The sequence below is a fragment of the Schistocerca cancellata genome, chromosome 1 (assembly GCF_023864275.1).
Source record: "Schistocerca cancellata isolate TAMUIC-IGC-003103 chromosome 1, iqSchCanc2.1, whole genome shotgun sequence".
In the NCBI taxonomy this organism is placed as follows: Eukaryota; Metazoa; Arthropoda; class Insecta; order Orthoptera; family Acrididae; genus Schistocerca; species Schistocerca cancellata.
Window position 1 is genome coordinate 104,756,471 of NC_064626.1, and position 8,376 is coordinate 104,764,846.

Here is an 8,376-nt window from a genome sequence, read left to right on the forward strand (position 1 = left end):
TTGACAACATGTGCTCTGTGCACCTAGGTAGATATCTGGTCAGGTGTACACTTCTGAACATATTTTGCATGATAAACATACTTGAACTATGCTTTTAGACCACAAATATACATTATGCTCATTATGTATTTTCTTGTAGAGCCATTACATACAGAGAAATACTGCATTTGAATTGGAGAGGTATAACAGTAGATGAGATTTTTCAGTGGTAAACCTTTTCATTAGTGAACCCATTTTACATTTTAATTAATTTTCTATAAGCTCTATGCTATTTCTGGAGTTGTGATGTTTTTGCTGTACCACTGAGACATCTCATTCAAACTTATGTTGTTTCTGATATTGGATCTGTAATATGCAAAGATTTATATAATACTGACAAACAATGAAAACAAAATATATAAGAAAGAAATGTACACTTGACACTCAAGAATCTGAAATCAACCTATACTTAACAATAACTGTGAACTTATAAATATGAAAATACCAATCATCTGCATACATATATAATGATCTGTAGTCTTACACATGATATTAGAGTGAGGCTGAAAACTGTATTGCCTTTGAACAAAATTTTGAAACAATTGAAATCATGTAGTCACATGTTGTGAATAACTATGCTTTGTCAAGATTTTACATGCCATGATTAACATCCAGAAGAGATGGAAACTGTAGCGTATGAACATCATGTTCAACTTATTCTTGTACAGTATGATGACACAATTCAAATACCTATTACTAGGTGAGAAACCATATGAAATATTCAGGCTGAGGTCGTAATGATGTAACTTTGCCAATGATACTTTATACAAAGACAGCGGAAATGTGATACTTGCTGTATCAATTGTCAATCTTGTGAAACAGTTTTAATACATAGATCATTCTCTGGAACTGCCAAGAAGGTTGAGGAGAGAAGGTGTAGTAATGGAATTACATGGTCAGCTCAGAGTAGTTGGACAGTGTATGATACTTGTGGCACAGGTGACTCATACACACTAAACACATTGTCTCACTTGTGCGGCAAACTCTTGTTGTGACTTTTGTGCTGTGACATATTATGTGACTGTTGGAGGAAGTGACTGGTGTAACCTGCTCATACTGCAAACTGTGTGACAGGAAGTATGAGGCTTTGGAGACTGCAGCCGCTATGTTTGTATGAACCAGTGTTCATACACATTTATAGTGATGCTAAACCAGTATTGGCAAGTTGTGAATACTAAGTGGTTCTCACAGAAGCACATAGACCTTGTGGACATTGGTACTGGCTGGACTATTGCTCACTATGGTATCTCAGGTTCTGTCAATAAGACATGGAACGGTTTATGGCTGTGTGCTGGTGGCAGAGAGGAGAAGACTCGACAGTTTACTTGGTTATTCTATACTTTTATTGTTTGTGAAGCATGGACCTTAAATGAAGAAGGATGCTACACACTGTACATAACTACACATTACATGACATTACATGTTACCTATGCCATAAGTTTAGGGAAGTTTTATATATGATTGATTACCATTTCTATGCATTTTTAGGATTAGGGATGTATTTATCATTTTGTTGTATATCACAAAAAACTGAATTGACCAAGCAATTGCTATCTTCTATTTTACACATATGAGAAAACAATGACATGTTTGTGTGGATGGAGATTTGAACCTCCACAGAATTACTTATAACTACATTGAAAGAAATCAGCTAGTTTATACACATGATTTGATATGAGGGAAAGGTATGAGAGTTACAGGACAGAATGGGTAAAGGCTGTAGGGTAATGTGCAAGAAGGTACTATAAAAACACAGGTTTGTAAAATATTGACAATAATATAGCTTATTTCCTTTCATTTTTGTACATTATATTATATCACATGATAGAATTAGATAATTTTGATGCACTCTTGATGCTTGTAAAGCATCATTCTTTAGGTTAGAGAGATAATGTTTTCAGGAATTATATTTTGTCTGATTCACATTTAGTAAAAATTATTGAACTTTAAACACTAGTGATCCACTACTGCAAACCAAATCAAGTTGCAATCTACACTATTATTTCTACATTTTGATGCAAGAGATGGCTGGGTTAACATGCTTCCTCTGATATGAATTATTATATAACTATGAAGATAATATGTTACTACTGAAGATGACTGTGTTAACCTGCTCCCATTGCACTGTCACTTCAAGATTCACACTGTTATCTATTCTATATTGGTGAAACACTTGTTGATGTGAGAAGGATGATACACATATTAAGTTGATGTAAAGTCCATATTCTAAAACTATTGCATTTATATTTTATGTTTAATAAGAACTGGTAGAAATCTTTGTACATTTGTTTATGTAAATATGTAAGTCAAATTTGGTAATCGAACCCAGAGTGATACAGAACAAATGTCCTGGGTGAGATACCATTATAAATATGTGCCATTAATTGAGTGTTATATAATTCCAGGATAATTACCAATGTACTACATCTGAAACCTGACAGATGAGGAGATAAATTCAAGAGGAGAAGATTGGCGGGCACAAGCGGACATCTGAAGGAGATTGTTAGCATTTCTGTAGTAGGGTCAGTGGTTCGTTGCAATTGCATATCTGTCAAGATCTCATGCGAAATTCTTTCGCGTGAAATCTCGAGGCATGTGTGTAATGTAACGGATTACTGAAACTACCGATACCACAGGCTGGCGAGGTGTGCGGTGCCGTCAATCAACTTGTAGGACCAAGTGAACTTTAACTACGTAAACAAAAACTGAAATATTATTATTTAGTTACAAAACTGTTAATATGAGGACAATCATGAGGTATATTGCCACAGAACTATATTATAAACACTTTTCATTTTTCATACTATGTTTTTCATATATGTATATGTGCGATGTGTAAAATATTGATATACAACTGAGATTGGCAGTACTTCACAGTTTGTAAGCTCTGTGAACAGGAGCTGGTTATTGGTGGGTGTAGAGACAATGGGCAGTTGGTGTTGAGACGTCTTGTAATACACTTGTTTTGTGAAGATCAAGGATAGAGGCAACGAAATGATGTATTGTAATAGCTGTTACATTGAAAATTATTGAATATAATCATGATCAGCATTTATAAAATAAAAGTTGAAAGTTTAAATATGTGTCAGTTCTTACGCAGCAGAATACACACCCTGGACCTCACATTGATTTAACAAACAGCGAATGGCGAGATTCATCACTAGACCACGAGCATGCAACAACGACCAATAAAGGTAAGAAAGTTATATTACTCTAAATTCAGATTGTGATGATACCTTTCTTTCTCCATGTCTTCAACCCTTATGTACTCTGTTGTTAGAGTGAACAGCGTGATGGGGGCTTGTGGTCGACTAGGCACACCAGGAAGACCACACAGGTTTAATACGATAATTTGTAGCTTAATGTATTACTACTGATAATAATTAATATTTGTCCCCTGGAGAAAGAGGAGACTTACAATGGGTAACAAAAGCAAGCCAAAAAAAGCATGACTTAAAAAATCACATGAAACACCATGAAGTCGATGATCAGTTTAGGTCATATTGTAAGACCTATTTTGCAATCTACAGAAAAGTAATCCAACAGAAAAAAAATTATATAATGATAAATTTATAAAGGAATCTAACAATAAAATGAAAGGCTTGTGGACAGTTGCCAAAAATGAAACAAACAGTAAGCAACATGGTATAAACAAAACACTAAAACTAAACCTAAATGATGAAGTCACATCAGATCCCCACAAAACAGTAAATGGTTTCAATGACTATTTTAGCAAAATAGCAGAAAATCTGATAAAGAAAAACTGCCGCAGACCAAGTACTCAACACCAAACACTAATGGAAACCAAACCAGTACAGGCATTAATGTTTCTTCACAAAGTCTCCAATAATGAAGTACTTACAGCTATAAAAGGACTAAAGAATAAGTGCTCCAGTGGTAGTGACAACATTCCTGATTTAATTGTAAAAAAATGTGGAGAATCCATTGTAGAAACCCTAACCCACATAATAAATGCATCCTTTTCAAATGGAGTTTTCCTTGACCTACTAAAGACTTCTAAAATTACCCCACTTCACAAAAAGGGCCCTAAAAATGATGTAACCAATTACAGGCCCATAGCACAACACAGCTCTTTCTCAAAAATATTTGAACAATTATTTTACACAAGATTGGAAGACTTTACTAATAAACTATCCTTATTAACAAAACACCAGCATGATTTTAGAAAACAAAAGACGACTATTTCAGCTATTTATGAGTATCTCAACAAAACCTTAAAAGCACAGGATAATAAGGAAATCTCTACTGGTATCTTTTTAGATTTATCCAAAGCCTTTGATGTAATTGACCATACCATACTCCTTAAGAAGCTAGCAAATAAAGGTATAAGAGGAATTGCAAATAAATGGTTAGAATCTTACCTGTCAAACAGATTACAAAAAGTTGAAATTAATTTTGAAAAAAAGAATACAACCACCCATCAATGTACTGTCCACTCCTCTGACACAATGCCTATTAGATATGGTGTGCCACAAGGCTCTATCCTGGGACCCACACTGTTTCTGCTATACATTGATGGCATAAGCACGAAGCTTGGTACAGGACACACCACACTATTTGCCAATGACACAAGTACACTAATAACAGGTACTGATACAGAGGACCACAACCAAAAAATTAAACTGCTTATGTCATCACTCAGCAAATGGTTCAATGAGAACAAACTGATTATAAATATACAGAAAACAATGTACATCAATTTCAGACGCTCAACCCAAAAACAAGAAATGCCCAATGTGATTCTAAATAACCAAGAGCTTATGTGTGTGGACTCTGTCAAGTTTCTTGGCATATGGCTTGAAGAAAATCTTAAGTGGGAGACTCACACAAATTATATCTCAAAACAGCTATCAATTGTGTGTTACATTTTAAGGATACTCAAAAAATCAGTCACAAAATCTGTTCTCATACATGTATATTATGCTTGCTTCCACTCTACATTACAGTATGGAATCATATTTTGGGGGAACTCACCAGGGGGTAGATATATTTTCAAAATACAAAACAAGGGAGTGCACATAATATGTAACCTAAGACATAACGAATCACACAGACAGCATTTCAAAACAAATAGCATTATGACACTGCCCTCTGCTTACATTTATAATATCGTCTTATTTGTCAAGCCATGCCTGTTTAACAATGACTGCACATTAAAATTCAATGGAGATATTCATAACTATGCAACAAGGCAGCAATCTGACCTACATATGATTCAGTCCAGAACTACCTGCTACCAAAAAAGTGTTTCAAAATGTTGGGATACAAATGTATAATAATTAACCAAATGAAATCAAAGCAACAAAGAACCCAAGAGCCTTCACACATAAGTTAAAAAAATATCTCTTGGACCAATGCTTTTATGCAGTTGATCGTTTTTTGAAAGGGGTTAAAATTGTAAACAATTTTATAATAAATGTTCAATTAGGTCTGAAAATTATATACTGTGCATGTCTATGAAATATACTGGATTATTATATACTGTGCATGTCTATGAAATATACTGGATTATTTTACTATTACATTTGTATTGGCTGTTTTGTTAAAGATAGATAATTTCCTCATTACATAATAATGTAAAATCAATTTATTAGAAATTATTTGCAAATATGTTCTCTTGATCTGTCCAATATCATACGTACAACCATACAACTCTATGATTTGTATTGACTGTTTTGTTTAAGATAGATAATTTCCTCATTACAAAATAATGTAAAAATCAATTTGTAAAAATTACTTGTAAATATGCTCTCTTGACCTGTCCAATATCATATGTACAACTGTACAATACTATGATTGCTTGGATCAATAAAATACAATACAATACAACTGGACAGACATTGTAACAGGCATGCCAGTGAAATGGGTGATTTGACAGCCCTGGAAATTAAATATCAGCATAAGGAATGAGAAAACAGGAGTGGTGCCAACTGGACAACAATCATTTGCACTGATCCTGATACTGATGTTCAGCCATGAAGGCGTTTTAGTTGTTTTTTTAAAAAAGCTATATGGCTGTGCAGCATGTATTTTGTATTCATAACAGTCTTATGCATCATCCTGCAGTCCCATTGGCACATTCTATAAAATCATGGGTATAGAACTTCAAGGAAATGTGTTCAAGTACAAAATGTGTGTGTACACCACTGTCTGTTAAAAGGTTGGAAGAAGCATACAGCTTCTAATGGGATCCACTTTTCAAACATAACCTTCTTTTTTATAGAAACAACCAATACCATTAATACTACCAGTTCTCGTATAGATGAACATTATATCAGCTGTTTAAGTGAATGAACTTCATGTGAGTCTGTACATGATGTATTATATTTAATGCTAAAATGTATAAAAAGAAATTAATGTGTTACAATCTATGTACTAACAGTTAAAATTACTCATCTTTCAAAAAAATATTTGAAATTACAAAATTTCTTGTATACATAAAATTCATATTTTAATTGCACAATCCAATGCTAATTATTAAATTTATTTCTGGATTCATTTGTAAAATAATAATACATCTTGGTGATGATTCTTTTTTTGTCAAGAAAGTTTGCAAACTCTTTTCCTTTGTAAACTCTTTGGAATATTGTGAGTACTGCACAATGTTAGTGGGAGTAGTGGGCCTGCCTCTCATGGAAGTACACATTTTTCTAAGTTTGTCAACAACTATGTAATTATTGGTTTTTTTGAAAGTGGAAATTGTAGAAATGGTGTGATATTTAATAATGTGACAAACAATAAAATTCAAGAAATTTACAGTCATCAGTCATCAGGAACCCTGAATGCTAAATCAAAATTTCAGTCTCAAGAATGTAGTCTTGAGTCAAGACTTGGAGCCAACAACCAGAGAAAATGCAAATAAGTAAAAAGTTTTTCTTTTGTATATCTTACACATCTTGAAGCTTTATTAAGAGAAAATCAATGGTGATGTGTGGGAGGCTAAGATTACAAGCTTAAGTCCCAGGTGTTCTGTACACAAGATTGCACTGCAACTTGACACATTTTATCACAGTGTATGGCAAATATTGCACTAGAAACCACAATACCTCCCATAAAAAATTTACATCATGCAAAAATAGAATGCACACAACTTCCCAAACAGACTACATTTTTCCCAGGAGTTGTTGGAAGTCATTAACGACACAACCCAGCCCTGTGCTACAATCTGATCCTGAGAGATGTGGACCATTTTATGCATGAGGCTTTGCTAATAAGCAAAGCATTAGATACTAGTTACACAAAAATCCTAAAATGCTTCATAAAACACCACTTCGCAGTCAGAAACTGCTAGTGCTGTGAGGTGTATCATCATATGTAATTGCAGGGACTTAGTTTTTGAAGATGGTCACAGCAATACTGTTGCTATGAACACAGAATGTTATGTTCACATGTTGAACCATTTCTTAGTGTCACTGCTTACACATTCTTCCAGCAAGACAGGTCCACATGCCATATCACACAGCATTCCATTAACACAAGACACAATGTATTTCCTGGTCATCTCTTCTCTGAGAATGGTGGCATTTCCTGAGCACCAAGATCATTGACTTTTCAGCATGTGATTTTTTTTCCTTTGGGGTCATTTTAAATCTCAAATCTTCTAGTGTGAGCCATCATACACCATACAGGAACCAGGAACTGAAGGGTCAAATGCAGGAAGAAGTTAATCAAATTCCATGATGTCATTTTCAAGTGATGGTCATTTTAAATTGCAAGCACTGTAAATTTATGTTATATTTCTTTTAAATCACTATGAATAAGTTTGTACTACTGGTGGAGGCTTCAAAACTCCACATCGTTGCACACCTGTTATTTTCAGCAGTTTGACTTATAAATTAGGAGTACATAAAAGGTAAAGACAACGGTATTGTTTTATCCAGAACACCGGTACAGAATAGCAATAATTATGACCATGAACTAAATGACACTATGGCACTAGAAAAACTTCAGCCAAATGGGAGTGAAAGTTGTGTTTTCCAGAACAATATGTTGAGAAATTAACTGATTACTTTCATGAAAGTTATGGACACTATGGCACTAGAAAAACTGCAGCCAAAGTTTAGAAAACAGTAATAATGAAATCAAGTGGCAAAGAGTGAAAAAGAGATTGGAAGCACATGATAAATATTGAAGAGTGAAAACCACTTATGTACAATCTAAAGGTCTAATGCATTCAGTTATTCCTAATGAAATAAGAGACTTAATTGCTGCGGATTTAGTTTGTCCTCTTCCAGAATCTATACAGGAAGTTACAGGCATATTTTTGTAGCTTTAGACACATTTACCAAACTTTTGTTCCATAAAAAGAGGCAACAT

The 8,376-nt window shown here is 34.0% G+C and overlaps 1 long non-coding RNA gene across 1 annotated transcript in view; it reads left to right on the top strand.

The window, feature by feature from the left end:
* LOC126151268 (uncharacterized) overlaps nucleotides 1–3,019 on the top strand; it is an 87,981-nt gene extending 84,962 nt beyond the window's left edge. The window contains exon 4 of the long non-coding RNA XR_007531940.1: nucleotides 2,445–3,019. This is a non-coding gene — a long non-coding RNA (uncharacterized LOC126151268). The remainder of the gene's footprint in view (nucleotides 1–2,444) is intronic.
* Nucleotides 3,020–8,376: the final 5,357 nt, after the last annotated feature.